The sequence below is a fragment of the Fukomys damarensis genome, unplaced genomic scaffold (genome assembly GCF_012274545.1).
Source record: "Fukomys damarensis isolate Sample0158 unplaced genomic scaffold, DMR_v1.0_HiC HiC_scaffold_36, whole genome shotgun sequence".
Classification (NCBI taxonomy): domain Eukaryota; kingdom Metazoa; phylum Chordata; class Mammalia; order Rodentia; family Bathyergidae; genus Fukomys; species Fukomys damarensis.
The window spans coordinates 25,230,201-25,245,560 of NW_022900948.1; the positions used below are offsets into that span (position 1 = coordinate 25,230,201).

General features: G+C 40.5%; 1 long non-coding RNA gene across 2 annotated transcripts in view; it reads right to left on the reverse strand.

Moving 5' to 3' along the window:
• Nucleotides 1-10,543: 10,543 nt before the first annotated feature.
• The window catches only part of LOC104872921, a 13,565-nt gene continuing 8,748 nt past the window's right edge, over nucleotides 10,544-15,360 (reverse strand). For both annotated transcript variants that reach the window (XR_783311.2, XR_783310.2), the window contains exons 3-4: nucleotides 13,889-13,989; nucleotides 10,544-10,589 (exon numbers count right to left, since the gene is read on the reverse strand). This is a non-coding gene — a long non-coding RNA (uncharacterized LOC104872921). The remainder of the gene's footprint in view (nucleotides 10,590-13,888; nucleotides 13,990-15,360) is intronic.

Sequence of the window (15,360 nt, forward strand, 5' to 3'; positions counted from 1 at the left end):
TCATTATCTCACATTTTTTTCTTTTCCCTTATTACCCTTCCCCTACCCATCCCACCTTCCCTACACCTTTAGCTCCTTTCTTCCCATTTCTAAATGTCAGTTTTAAAAGCTACTGCATGCTCTACCTTCCTCTGTTCACTAGAACACAGATAGATGGGAGATAAGGGCAACTCTTCAATGTGCATCTCAGAGAAAAGAACTATCATTACTTTGTAATCCCCATATAACATAAGCAGGAAATAAAGTTTCACTGTTGTGAATCAACCTGTGGTTATTTGTTATGGCAGCGTAATATAACTCATACGGATTAATATATTGTTTATGAAACCCCTCTCAGCTCACCTTTCTGTAAAATATGAATGAAGGAAAAACATGTAGTAGAAAACTATTGAAACAAATGAATTAATTAATGCAAAACACTTGACAGAGTCTGGCACAGGGTAAATAGTAAATAAATGTTTTTTATCATAATAAATGAACTACAGAAAAATTATGAAATTAATGTCCATAATGTCTCTGTGCTTGTGTTGCAATTATTGCTTGATACCCCACTACCAATCATTAGTAATAAGAGTGATCTTACTATCAGACTAATTTATCAGGGCTGTTCTGAATCAGCTTTTACAAAAGATATTTTATTGTTAGAGGATTGTGTGAAAACAAGGGTTACCACCATGCTGGGAATGAAGAAGCTAAGGTGTGGGTGGCTCCTACTCCTTGAGCTTCATTACCATCTCTTAAGAAAGAGGATGTTGTGCTCCATGGTTCTGATGTCCTGGTGATTTGTACAGCCAGTGTCATTTTAGTAGAATATATTTTAGCTTTACAAACGGCACATTCAGAGAATGAAACAGGAGAAAGCATCCCTGGGGTACATATGTTTATTCCGGTTCAGCAGTGCAGAGAGTTGGGATTCCAGGTGTTTAACCAAAGTTCTGGAGCCTAGAAAGGCCCTGTAACCTACTCAGAAGATGCCCCTCCTCCCACAGGTCCCAGGCCATGTAGCTGGTGGCAGGCAAGCAGCCAGACCTTTGAATTCCAGCTTGGTGTGCACTCTGTGGTCACATCTTCTGGGAACTGTGACTGACACGTTTGACAAACATATTCCACTCACTTGTGTCCCCAAAGCTCTGGCGTGTGGGTAACAATCCAACACCTGCCACCAAGGGACAGCCAAACTATAAAGGGCCCTGACATCTCCAGTTTTATCACTATGATTTCATAGTCTCTGGAAGTTCATACAATAGCTGAATGTTGGTTTGGAGCCACAGTTCCATTTCATTAGAGAAATATTCCCTAAGAATTTAATTTAAAGGAAATAAAGCACAATATACTACAAGTTTGTAGTAAAAACTAGGGACTGGGCTAGGAATATGGTACCAGTAGCAGTGAAAATTGATAACAACTATGAAATGCAATTTTATAAATCTATAAAGAACCCCAAAGTAGTTTATTTCATTAGACCATGTGACTAAACTTTAGGAAATTTATTTTAAGGAAATAGTTCGCTACAAGGGTAAGTCTAAGGTGGAAGAAATTACATGCAAAAATAAATTGTCATCTTTCATAATAGCGAAAAACTAGAATTGATTTTAAAGTCCCTAGAAAGAAAATTAGCTGAATAAACTATGCCATAGGCCCTCAATTAATTTGATACTGCAAATAAAATTGTAATTTAAATATTATATATCCATGGTAAACTATCTATGACACAAGTTTAAAGGAAAAAAAGCTAGATATACCATAGATCTATATGAAAAAGGAAAAATGAGTAAAATGCTTGATTTATTAAAATAGCAAAATAATCTTTTCTTAATTTATTGATCTTTGGCATGATTATATTATTGAAGTCAATAAATAAATGTTCACACATAGAAGATATGTGAGAAGAGCCCAATGAATCTAATCTTATCGTCAGTTTCTTCTTTTTCATTATTTTGTATCATATTATGTATTCTGTTGAGGGAAAGGGGGTCTGTACTCTTAGAACTATGGGATTGTTTTCATATATTTGTCATTTTTAGAAGAGAAACCATAGTGATTTTTCAAGAGCTTATTTATGGTCTCATTTTCATTCCAATGCCATTTCAGACCCAATGCCAAGACAAAATGGTCATGATTTGCAAAATGTATAACAATTTTTTTTCATTTTCATCACTAAAATGGATGCCTATATAGAAAAAAGACAAGGAGATATCACACAGGCAGAGGAAGTCATCAAAAAAAAAAGGGTAAATCATGTCATATTATCCTGGAGTGATCATTGGTTTCCATCTGCTATGAAAGCAACTTTGGCCAAGAGCAGTTTCCCAAGCCAGCACCCTCACAGGCTCTGCTTCTCCAGGGAGTCTTGATTAGCCAGTGTTTGCCTCTTGCAATTCAAGTCCCCCTTTTTCATGTTTTCTGCCAATTTCCACTTCCTAAAATCAAGCCTAGCTTCAATTTGGAGCTGGGACTCCCATTTTTGCTGGCACCCAAGCCTGCGAGAATGATGCTTTCATTTTTGAAGGAATGTGCTAGTGCAAGAAGCCATCGGAATAGCACTGACTGGGGTCTACTCAAATGTGCTAACACTCAGAGGAGGTATGGCATAGTGGAAGGTCACAGTGGGCTGGAGACAGATGGTTAAGATTTCAGTTCTGTCCATTGCTTATTTTTATAACCTTGATTAAAATCACTTATGTTCTCTGGGCTTTAGTTTCCTCTTTCATCAAACTAGTGATAACAGACACTAGTTGCCACGATGATTGATAAAGATAACAAAACTTCTGACACATAGTTAACACTCAGCAGATAATGCCTATTATTATTATTATCTCAAGCATTTCATTTAGCAAACATAGCCGGGGTTGCAATCTATATGATCAAGTATGAACTGATTCAAATGACAAAAAAAAAAAGTCAACTGCATTATTGCTTCATTCTGAGTTTCCTATTCCCCTTTTACTCCTTTAGTGATTTTCACTGATTAGCACTTACCTCTTTATAGAATGTATATACTGGATCGAACAGGCAAATAGAGAAGGGGAGAGAAAAGGAGAGGGGAGACATGGGCTATGCAATTTATAATCTATCGATATAAGAAGACAGATTGGGATTCCATTTTCAAAAACCATCTTAAAACTACATAAATACCACTTTCTTTAAGTCTTGAAGAAATGTTTTTGTTGGTTTTGTAGCACTTAAGGTCCCCTTGATTTTGGTACTTGAACATTAAATCTCTTAAAGATACAGAACTGATGTATCCATTAGCTTTCACTTGAGTATATTTTGGTTGTTTATCATTCGTCTCTCCTTCTAGTGGCTGAGGATGGAGATGGTAAGATGGGAGAACAATGTCTCATTTCCTGTTTTCTTGATACCCACGTTGCCAGGGCACAGGCACATAATGGTAACTGAGCCAGAGGTACAAATCCACTAGAGAACTAGAAGCAGAAGCAAGAGATTCCAAAAAAGAAGCAAAGATGGGCCTGACTGGTGTAGTACACAGCAGCCATGGCCTCCACTGTCAATGTCCAGCGGTGACACAGCACCACCGTGCACTGTGCACTGAGACATGCACAGCAGCATCTCATGGCAGTGGGAGCCAAATGTCACATGATGCGTGATGTCCACAGTGGTGTCATGTGGTCCTGGCCTGAAGATGTCTTGCTGTCTGATTTCCAGATGTTTGTAAAATCTGTTTATTTTCCAAATCTTCTTCTCCAAGTTTCCATGAATTACAACAATTCTCTTTATTTCCCCGAGACAGTTAGATACAGTTTCTTGCACCAAAAAGGCTGGCTGACATACCATTTTTCTTCCTCTGGACTGTCTTAGATACCTTGCGTCTTCATGCCTTATAGACGACACCAACACAGCTGAGATCTCCCTCGAGGTCTCAGGCTTCAGTCTTCATTGTTGTCTCGCCTCATAGTGTCCACATAGAGACCTCATGCAGGGAGGAATCAAGTTGAGTGATCAATTTTCCGTCTTGATGTTTAACAGTGTCCATGCTTTTTGTAGTGCTAGTAGGCTGTTTGACCCTGTTTCTTCCCTTGTATTGCTGTTTTGTCTCTGCCTCTATGTTTACACTTCCTAATTTATATTTATACATATCATTTTGTGTGTGTGTGTTTAGGTTTAATCGGGTACACAGCCGTTGATGCCAAATTCATTTGGGGCATTTAGTGCACAACCTTATCGTACATTTATAAACACAGCCCTCATAACGTTGAGGTTGGCTTCATCTCATTTTTTCAGAATTCAGCCATCATGAAGTATGCACAAAGTGTGGTTACCTTGTGAGAATTGAAGCAAAGTCCTCTCCCAGTCCACAAACATAAAAACCACAATTCAAACTGTCGGACATGAAGATTTATGCAGGGCCTTTTAGCAATGCAACTCAGTTTGGTGTAGCGACAGATGAGTCTCAGAAACTCTTTCCTTCTTCCTGAATTTTCTACCCTTCTCTCTAAACTGGAAGCTACCATCAATTCATACATATTAGGAAATATTGCTTCTAACTTTGATCCTGTACCGCCCACCCAGAGCACCCATCCCCAGAGAGCAGAGAAGACTTTTCTGGCTAGTCTCAGCCTGTTACAAGCTCGCTTGCTTTCTCTCTCTCTCCCTCTCTCTCTCCTTCTTTCTTTCTTTCCTTCTTTCTTTCTTTCTTTCTTTCTTTCTTTCTTTCTTTCTTTCTTTCTTTCTTTCTTTCTTTCTTTCTTTCTTTCTTTCCTTGCTTCCCCCCGACCTTTTGCTTTGCTTCTGCTTTCAAGTTGAAGTATACCCAGACCACAACCCAGAGGCAGATCTAGAGACCCAAATCTCTGTTTTCATTCTGAGGGCTTTCAGATATGAACTGGCCTTGTTTCCTTTCACAAAGCTGACTGTGTGAGTAAGCCAGATTCTTACCCTAAAGCAGCTCTTTCCAAAGTCTAAATCTGGGGACAAGAAGAAGTCTGTTCCAGCCATCTTCTCTGATCAGTATTTCTAGCAAAATGACAGTTATTTTGATATCAATTTCTCTGACTTCTGTCTCAGCTGGCTTCAAACACAATGTGTCTGTATGTGTGCACACACGCGTCCAGTAAGGATGCAAAAGGGAATGAAACATGCAAGTAGTTCCCATGTGTTAAACCTCAACTGTAGTAGAACTGTGTAGAAAACATTCCAAATTGAGAGGAAAACTTACATATTTAATCTGTTCTTTCCTCCACACCATTAAAAATTTTGTTCTCTTTTTCTGCATTATTTGGGCTACAAGGTGTCTTCCATTATACAATATGTATCACATTGTTTGCTTGGTCTTTACTTAACACCTACACTGCACTAGGCACTGAGGTATAGAATGCAAAGGTGTACACAAGTGGCAAGAGACGAGATTAACAGGAAGGAACTGGACACATTAGGAAGAACCTCGAGTGAAGTGCTAAGAAGTTTTGGTGGGATCCCAAAGTTACCAGGTATTTGATACATCAGTTACCCACCAGTTAAACCAATTCTGTGGCCTGTGGCAGGGCTCAAAGCTTACTATCAGAACCAGAATTTCACTGATATCACTTATAAACCACTCAGTGTGAAAGAGAAGCCCAACAGAAGAGCCCTAGGTCCCCAGTCAAGACGCTCCATTTTCACTTGAATTGTACAATAATCTATTGCATTAAAATTCATATGAAGAAAGAGCTAAAAATCAAACCCATGTTTTGATTACAACTATGTGGATTTGTAACAGTCCCATGGAGAACCTTTCTAGATGTAGCTAATTTTAAAGATTCAGCTTATTTTATATATGCAAGTGTGAATCTCAGTTTGTATCTTCAAGTATCTAGGAAATAACACATTGCTGTCTTCTCCTCAAATCAAATGAAATATAACTCAGGTCTGTCATCTTACTAAACTTTTAAGTGAGGCCACGGAACTGTGCCACACCAGACTCCAGAATCCAACCTCTATACCCCAAGCAGCTAACCTCTTGCAGATTCCTTCACTTCTCCAGAGCGAAAAACATAGCAAAGCATAAGCACAGGCCAGTCCTTGGTTCTCTAATCTTTCCCATCTCTGACCAGCCCTACCTACTTTCTGCTCACATTTTCCATCTCTTCTCTCCATCAAGACCATTTAGCATAAGGTTTTCAGTTCAACTTCAGTAGGCAAAATAACCCTCAAAGAAAAACAAAATCTCTTCACCTTTAGAGGCTTCTAATTACTTGATTGAAAACTGTCATGAAATGGGAAATAGATTAGAAGCTGCCACGTGCTTGACACGAGGGTTAGGAAAAACATAAGGAGCACTGCTGCATGCTGACAACCCAATCCTGACAAATATTGGATTTGGTTTGGACACCACCTTTTGTCTTACTGAGCACTTGCTCCTCTTCCTGGAAAAGAACATTTCTAAGTAACTGAAAAAATGACTGGACTCAGCATTTAGTCACCACAGAGACTTGTGGCTTTTTTCTTTTAAACAGGGCCAAAAGTCATCTACCCAGGAGGGAGCTGGGCAGCACACTGGAGCTGCACCTGCAGGATGGAAAGGGTTGTTTCTCTCCTGCTGACCCAGCTCTCACCAAGTACTGTGTGTGATCAGGTGACTCCAAGACCTCTGCTGTCATTCAAGCTGCTCACGGCCTTGGGTTTCACAACCAGATTGGACCCTGAGCTCTTCTGAATTGGCATGATACAGGGCACTGGAATCAATAGCTAGGAGAAGGGCTGGACTGGGAATCACCCCTCTGTTAGAGAGTAAATCCAAGAAACACTGGAAAGTTCCATCAAGAACTAAAACCAAAACATCAATCCAAGCTGGACAGAATCAGGTCCAAAAATGACAAATTCATCAAGACTGAGCAAGTGGCTACAGAATGCTTCACACCTTTCTGCAGTCTGGAAGAGAAGCTGAGGATGAAGGCAGGGCTGACACATCCCACTCCTTTTGGATGTTGGCCTCCACGTGTACTTGTGTTCCTTTTCATTACTTCTCACTCCACCTGGGGTAGGGGGCTGCTCCTTGCTGGCAGGCTACAGCCACTGCTCTCCATTAACTGGGATTAAAACTCTCAGATGCCTTAAAGTTGTCAGGTTAGGTTTTTTTTCTGGTTTTGTGTCCACTGGAAACTATCAAGAATGGCAAGAGTACAGGTAAGGGCATCTGTTCTGCAAAGCCAAGCTGGCCTTGGTTGGGTTGGTATAAAGTCTAGACTGAGATTGAGGAATTTAGACCTTCCACCTGGCTCTCACACCAAGCTACCTTTTCAAACTAGCTTTATCTGCAGCAGAAGTGGGCAGGTTTGATTCTCTAGCCACTAAAGCTTTGGTCTGGGTTCTGGAATGGCTCCAAATCAAGTCACAGAAAGGCGTGCTGCTCATTGGGTACTTTGAAACACCCAGGGTGGTGGGGTAATTGGTGGAATTGGATTGGAACAATATTTAGGAGAGGCAGGCAAAATCTTCAACAGCTGGATGTCATCCCTGTCTATGAAGCAGTAACATTGTCCCAAAAGTCTTCATGATAGTAGACATGCAGAATGAAACACCATGGTTTCCAGCAAATCCCAGGGGTTGACAGAAGTGCCCCATATCATCATCAAGAAATGGGAGTCAAAATATTGCCACTTTACATATGACTCCAACAGTGATTTTTCAAGGGAACTCCAAAGGCAGCATTTCTAGAAAGAATGAATGAGGTGCTAAGAAACACAAGAAACTCATATTTACTATTTACAATGTGTGAAGAACTGTAGATCTAATGGCTCATTTGAACTTTAATCTAACCTTGCAAAGTAATTCTTCCTCACAAAGGAGATCGGTGACTTGCTGAATGTCATCATTCAGTAAATGTAGAGCTGAGAACCATTGCCCAGTAGTTTAACTCCCAGTCAGGTGCACTTTTTAGAGATCATCTCAAGAGTTGCTGCCCTCATTTTGATATCAACATTCAGGTGTACTTGTTGGAAGAAATCAATCAACTGATTCATAGTCACCACTTATAGAAATATTCTAACTATAGCCACAGGCCTGGGAAACATGCAGACCAACTAGCAATCATCAAATCAAAATAAGAGCTTATTATGCCTTTCTCAAAGAAGAAGTGAGTGTGATTATATGGCTGCTTATTTAGTCTTCAAACCCCATTTTGAAAATTGTCTTCAGTGCACAGTACTTTTAGAAAAACCCCAAATTGCTGCAGCCTCAGTCGAGGTTTCCAACAGGACACAGACAGGTCTATGCCACCAGCCTTTCCACTGGTGGAGTCTGTGCCAGGATCTCACTCGTGGCCTGCTGCGGGGAAGGTGACTCATAACACAATTGCTTTATTTTAATCTCTAAGACCACAGGAATACATGATTTCAGAACAGAAATACCGCATGACCATCAGAGAGTTCCACTGCCTAGATTTGCTGGCTTACACCAAATTATAAGCAGCCAGATAATGTCAGAAGTGAATGCTAGCACCTTCCCTGGGGGCTCAGGATACCCAAATTTTCAGGTTGTAGTGCACTGAGTTTGGTATGGGAGTTTTAAGAACCTAGGGGAAATTGTTTTTATTTTGTTTGTTTATTTATTCCTTCATTCATTTATCCTGTACTTTGAGAGAACATATTTGTATTTGTTTCTGGACATTTCAAGGTTGCAATGAAAACTGTTGATAAGAAATATGTACAGTTTCTGTTGTGAGAGCCTAGCACATAGTAGATACTCCATAAGTGTTTATTGAGTGTTCTTGAAAGTCACAATTAAAAGAGAAAATAAGTACATATTATTTAACTGCTACTACAGTACTATATTAAGTAATAAAACAAACAGCATACATATATTTAAGTCTGCTTTCGGGGGCAATAGACTGTGGTATTTCAGAGAACGCTATTGAAAGGAAAAATTATTTGATCTGGGTTTTGAACAATGAATAGGAGTTTCTAAGAGCAGGGAAAAGAAATCCAGGTAGAAGGAATGCAGTGTGCACTGTAATGAAGGTGGACAGGAGGACGGCGTTTGGGTGTCCTCCAGCAACACTGGGACACCGGATTGAAGTATGCGTTGCAGTATGTGAGGTGCACAAGAACTGACTGGAGAAGTCTCCGGGGGGTCCCTTCCAGCCTAAAAAGCCTGTGGATGGCGGGCCAGGGAGCCATCCTGCCTAAGACTGTGTTCAGAAATATAGCTTTAGAGCTGCATAGTCTGTTAGCTTCCCCAGGAGCCGTGCTCAACTCTCGCCCGGTGCTTGTGGGTAGGCACCGTGCCTCTGTGCAGCAAGACCACCTGCCTGGTGTCCTGGCACACATCTGACTTCCGTGGGGACTCCTCTAAGTCCCAAAGCGTGAATAAAGCTGCTTTGGAAATCTGGAAGGCAACATTCTCTCATGCTCTTACTCACACTTTTGTCCCTTTTTTTCCATTTGGTTCTCATTCTTAAAAATTACAGTCAGAGAATTACTTCGCTCTGCTGCTGCTTTGAGACACTGTAACCTTTCACATCAACTTCTCTGATCGTTAGGTGGCTCTGCTCATGCTTCGAGGCCCAGTTCAAATGCCACTGGCATTTTGTCCAGTAAACATTTAAAGGATGTCACCCTGACACCTTTCTCCCGAACTGCAGCAGAACTTCCGATCCACACAGCGAACCCTTCCACCAGCCCCTTACATCCATCCCTTCTGGACACCACATGCAAGAATCTTGTCACCCAGCCCCCAGGATATCACACCATAAACTGAACATTGACCAAAACCTGGAATACAGATAAAGAAACACGAGTGGCAAGAAACAGAAAGAAGAGAGTTAATTGCATGGAACGGCGATCATTTATTTAGCCAGCACTGAGTCTGAGCACATCATTGTTCAGAGGATTATTGCCATATTTTTAAACTCAGAATGGGATAGACAAGAATACAGAGGCTCCAGTCACAGAGAAACTAAGCAGGACAACAGAGGGGAGAGGACAGGCTGCTATCAAAAGAGGTGCCCCGGCTCTCCCCTCCTCTTATCATTAGCACACACCTACTCAGTCTCCACCAGGAGTGGTGTTCAGTTGTCTGCCGTCACCTAGGACTTCCTGCCCCCATGCTTCCATTCTCATTCTTTGCCCCTAAGAGAATCTGTGAAAAGAGATCTAATCCACTTGGAATGGTTTCATTCTGCGGAAGGTCATCAAATACTCCCCCTACTGCTGTGTGGGAAACTTGGAACAAGCCTCACCTACTGAAAATTAAAAAAAAAAAAAAAAAATCAAAGGCAAGAGGACACTTTGAAGAGGTTAGAAGGGTAGGTGATGTAATTCAAGGAGTGTTTTAGGATCAGTGACTGAGAGCTGTGGTTTTCTTGAGCTTCGGGCTTCTCGTGCTGGCAGAGCATTCTTATGAAGAGCTCGAAGTGATAAGAAAAGGATTTAAGTGCCTCAGGATGATGGTGCTGTTCCCAGGGATGGTATTGTATCTGTGTTCCAGAGAGAATTTTAGAACCAACCTCCCAATGATGTGCTTCACGCCCTCTCCACCCCACCAACTATCACCAGGCTGGCAGCCAACCAGTAGGAATCATCAATCGGCTTGACTTGGAAATGAAATACCTCTCTTCCTCGTCTGGAACCCCCGGACTTTCTTTTCTTCATATCCTGGAGAAAAAACAATCATGAAAATGCTCTCCAGAATTTCTACCTTTATGGAGCTCAGGAAGAAGAGGAATGTGAACAGACATGGAAGGGGGCATGATAGGAGTTGCAAGGTAGTGTGGGAGCACACACAGCCATCTTAGCATGTCAGGAAGAAAAGGCCATGGGCACCACAGAGTTCAGATATAAACAGCAGATGCCATGAGTGTAGGTGTGGATCTCATAGTCATGAGATATAAGTTGTACTTTATATTAATGAAATTTAAGGCAAATTTTTTGCTTCTTTACAGAAAATTAGTCCATTCAAGATAAAAACAGTCAGCTCAATATTTTCCCCTTTCCTCTCGTGGTATATTTAAAGTGAGGGTAAAGATGGGCACAGGCCGGGGAATTGCCCAGCACTGGTGTGGAACAATTTCTGAGCCACATTCATGCGTCATTCCTCCCCTGCCTCTCCTACCACCCACCTGCCACCATGATGCCAGGCTCACACTTATCAGATCTGAGCCCCTCCTCAGTCTTCTCTTTGCCTCTTAGAGACCCAAACTGAAAGTTTCTGGATTTTCTGCTTTCAGAAGATGTAAAATATAGTTCAAACGGTAGTCTTTCTCCTTAATGAGGACCCCTTCTACTTTTTATACAGAGAAACTGCTCTTCCTTGTTTTAACATCTCCACTCCATTCTAGGACCTCCTCTTCTATTTGAATAACCAATAGCCCCATCAAAATGTTTTGACAATCAAATAGCCATGTTCATCCAAAGATAAACTCTGGAAAAGCATATGAGTAGGTATATTGAAGCTCCCCACCTCCTTTGTGCTGTTACATGTGAAAAAAGTTAAGTCCAAAATATATTCTTCCCCAAACCATGCATTTCTCAGAGCACAAAGCTTAGTTTTCTATAGAAAGACTTTTGCTTCAGTTGCTTGTTTGGTAGTTCCAGGTCCCGAAGTGATAAGATAGGAATTATTGGGAACAAATTTGCCTACAGATCTTTAACAGGAGTGATAAAGTCCTGCATCTCATTTAGACTATTTTGCATTTTTTCCTATGGTAAATGTTCTACCAGTTGTGCTATTTTCATGATAAATCCAGATGTAAATAGTAGGGAATTGGGTGATTTTTATGCGGAGTTACCCAAGCCTCTCTTCCTCTCTTATTACAGAAAATGAAAACTTAGGTGTCTTCTAAGAGAGCATATTTTCAGCTATCCCTTTTCTTAAAAAGCTGAAGATCAGTACAAGATAAATCAAGAATGCAAGACATGCCTACAGTTAATTTAAAAACAGAAAGGACTGCCCCTTTCCATGTATGTTCTCATTACCACAACCGCAGCCAGGCCTCTGAATATATTCACTGACTGAATTTCAAAAGAAGAGCTCTCCTTGCAAGCTCACAAGCTCAACATGTATTTGACCTGAAAGAGGTATGCTGCTCCTGGGCAAATCTAGGTGGAGGGCTGCTTGTAAGGCTAGCTCTGGAGGGGAGAAGTCCCTCCAGACAGCCAAAGTCAAAGCCAAAGGATGATGCCCAAGGCACCCAGAGGCAAGTTGGCCGGGTTGTCAAGGCCTTAGAGAAACTGACAGCACACTTGAGCATCAAGACAAGAGAATAACAGAACAGGCAGTGAACTAACAAGCATATGTAAGGTGCAGACTGCTGATAGGGGTGTTACCAGGGTAAAGGCACCTTACTGAACTCTATGGAACATGAGTACAAAGCCAAACTCCTGAACACGCTCTGCTTGGGTGCCCACCCTCTAGACTCAGGATGATAAATGGCCTCTCCCAAGGGTTTATTTAAAAGCTAGACCAAGTCCCTCCTGAAGAAACATGGACAAAACATCCGACATGGAGTAAGCATAAAGTCAGTTGCATTCTGAAGGCCATGTGGTCCCCATCACTTACCATCCCTCTTTTCCAGGCCTTTGCTAGCTATAAAATTTTTAGAAAAAAAATTCCAGATAAACACAAGCTCCCTGTTATTTGTGGAAGTTCAGAGCTCCTTTAAAGAATGATGAACAAATTATTTCCTTGCTCAGCCGCACAAAACGCTCTAGCTATGTCACATTTCAGGACTAAAAACCATAAGATGTGCAAGCAGTTTAGCAGGCTTTGATGTATGCCTTCTAGTAAAAGTTTATAATCCACCTGAGCAGAGAAAATGCTAAGATTCTGGATGGAGAACAGAACTAGCCATGGTTCACTAATCCACAGGTCCAGAACACTTGGTTGTGTCCCAAACCCATTTACATTTTACCACTTGAGGAAAGGAAATGGAAAAGAACTGGAATTTAAGTATTAAACCCATTTTACATATGATTAATCATCACTCCAAGCTCTCACTGCCAGTGTTATGAGTTTAGAATTTAAATCTAGATCCATAAACTAAATATCTACCATGTACTATGCCCAAAGAAAAATATTTTCAAGAGGCATAGAAAAGAGGAAGGAAAAGGACTCATTTCCCAAGGTTTTTAATATCAGGATATTAGGATTTCACAGATTTTCAAAGATGAAGCTAGTCTTTGGGTAGGGTATTTGATTCTTTGGAAGGAGAGTTGAAATAACAGGAAGGAAACATTGCATTTGTTTGGTACAAATTCCTTGTTTGGCTCTTCCAAAGTCCAGGTTTTTCAAATAAAATGGAATGTTCACAGCATTTTGGCTTTGCTGATTCTGAATGATCCCACTGCAACAGCAGCTCACAGCATGCTGGGAAGAGGCAGAGTTCCAGGGCATGCCCAGTGACCCAGTGTCACCTCTACCCCAACCAGGACCTGCTACTGCAGAGGCTAAAGAGTAGTTGGTCTCCTTCCAAACCATATTATAATTAAGAGAAGATGCATTTTTAGACTGCTGTGGTCTGGTATTCCACTAACAGCTTTTGAAAGCCATCAAAGCTCTGCCAAACCTCTGGCAAAGATAAAGAGAAGGAGGCGACCATATATTAGTGGAGTGACTTTGATGGACTGGGCACTCAGCTAAGTGTTCTGTGTACTTAGTGACACTGTATTCCAACAGCATCCATGTAAGACAGGACTTTCCAGCATCATCTTTTAGTATGATAGTGATGGTAAGTTTAGAGAGAAGAATTTAATTGCTCAAGGTCAACCAGCTAGTTTTTAGAATCTAATCTCAGAAATGTCTGACTCCAACTCTTGTTATAATTCTACTACACCAATTCTCCTTGGCCAAATTTAATGCCTTTGAAATGTGCCCTATGCTCTGCATTCTAATTCTTCAAGCAAAGAAATTGAAACTGTAGGGACCCAGGCATTCCAAATTAACAATGCCAACTCACGTTTGTTCTTCAAAATTCAACACACGTCTCTTCTCCTTTAGAATAGCGCTCCTCAGCATAGAATTTATGAATGTTGCTGTCTGAACATTGTTACTGATCCACTGTAAGAACAGAAATTGAATGTAAGTGAACGTTTCTAGTTATTTAGAGACATTTTGTATAATGCATCAAATAGCAAAATACTTGAGTTTGGAGTATATTTTTTCACTTTATTTTTCTAGGAATTCATTTTTATTATGCTTTACAAAAATATCAGTATAAGGCAGACTTGAAATCAAAGAAATAATATTTTCTTCACTGTAAGTTAGAAAAATACTGTTCTAAAGCTGGAGAGATGTTTGAAAATAGGACCATCTTACCATCTATTAACCAAATACTTTGATGTATCTCTGGATAACTGACAAATACTCGACCTAAAGAATAGCTTCTTGTTGAACAAAATTTTGAAGCTCTAACTCCAACCACTTCAAGCATTTCTGATCTGTAGAGAGGTAATTCAGTGAAGCAGTTCAAAGCATGGGCACTTGGTTTGAGCAATTAGATTTGAATCCCATGTCTACAACTAAGCAGCTGTATGATCTTAAGTAAGGCCCTTAGTTTTGCTGCCATTTAGTCTCTATGTCTATGAAAAACATATATATTAGGGAAATGTAAATCAGAAGTACAATAAGATGCTACCTCACACCCATTAGGATGGCCAACGTTAAAAAAGAAAAAGAATATGTTGGCAGTGGTGGAACGTACACAACAAAATACTCTTCAGAGAGATAATGAGACCTGCTTCCCAGGTTGTGAAGATATGAGAAGGTACCCACAAAGTGGTTGGCTCAGGGCAAGCATTTGATAAATATTCAATTTTATCATTAAGTTGTAAGCTAGAATTCAGTTCTCAGCCTAATGCATTTATTCCGCTGGCTAATATTTATCACATGAAAGATAGAGGTAGGAGTTGTTGGTATGGAAATTGATGACTATAGATTGGGGGGGCACCACTTGCCAAGAGAAAGGATGATTCAGTTGAAAAACTGGGTTAGTTGCTCTTACCTCCTGTGCCTTTTACTTATAATGTACTCCCTTAGAGACAGGTGAGCCTCGTTTCTCCATCAGTAAGAAGGAAAGAAGGGCAATGTTTCTAAAGGATACATCAAGCTCTAAAACCCAATTTGAAACTATACTACAAAGCCACTGTGATAAAATCAGCATGGTACTGGCAAAGAAATAGGCCTGAGGATCAATGGAACAGACTGAAAGACACAAAAACAAATGCAGATGTACTCAGCTACCTCATCTTCGACAAAGGAGCTCACCATCCTCAGTGGAGGAAAGATAGCCTCTTTAATAAATGGTGTTGGAAAAACTGGATATCAACCTGTCACAGATTAAAATTAGACCCTTATCTTTCGCCATGCACTAAATTAAAATCCAAATGGATTAAAGATCTAAATATTAAAACAGAAACATTAAACTTGCTG